Raw genomic sequence first — 833 nt, 5'->3', positions numbered from 1 at the left:
AGCAGCCAGGCGAACTTGCAAACACGGAAGACACACAACCTCCAGGAGAATTCCCTTCTACTCCAGCAAAGAAGCCTTCCTTTGAACCTCCAATCAACCCCGAATCCAGTAGCGAATCAGACATGACTAGTACAGGAGGAGGGCCCTCTGGAGGAGGAAAATCTCGGGCTAGGCCTGAAGAAGAGGAGGTACCCGCAGCATTTGAACCTCCTAAGTTTAAACTCCACCTTCCAGCAAAGTTTACAGGAGAAGGAAAAGACCTCAAACCCGAAGCCTTTGACCAATGGGCAACGGAGCTCACACACTATCTTCCCCTGAAAGGAAAAGATGTGGAAGATCCTACAACTGGACTATACATTGGATCATTCTGTGAAGGAAAGGCAACCGACGCATACTACTAATGCTATAAGGATTATGGCGGAAATGTGAGGTTAAGAGGATCTACAGTCCTCGATTATCTGAAAGGACGATTCCAATCCTCTATTACCAACGATGTAACGTGTTCGCAAGGTGCTAATCACGTTATTGGTAATAGATACGATAGTTGGCAGGTGGCCTGCTCTTCCAGAGAGGAGGCGAGAGCTGAGAACTAAAGGAGGCTTCGAGGGTGTACTGGGGAACAAAGAAGTAACCGTTCAACCAAGTATATTTGAAATACTGTCTGTCGAAGTCTGCCTTTTCTATCGTAGAAACAGGTGGTCTTTAAATACACAAATCTGTTCATGTCTAGCATGAACGAAACTAATCAAAGGTATCAAGCGATACACTTTGGTAAAACTTCTTAAGTATCAAAGCGATACTTTAAACTAAACATAAAACAAAAACCAAGTATC

This window comes from Tuber melanosporum (genome assembly GCF_000151645.1).
Source record: "Tuber melanosporum whole genome shotgun sequence assembly, scaffold_2, strain Mel28".
NCBI classification, from domain to species: domain Eukaryota; kingdom Fungi; phylum Ascomycota; class Pezizomycetes; order Pezizales; family Tuberaceae; genus Tuber; species Tuber melanosporum.
This window is presented reverse-complemented; position numbering follows the sequence as displayed.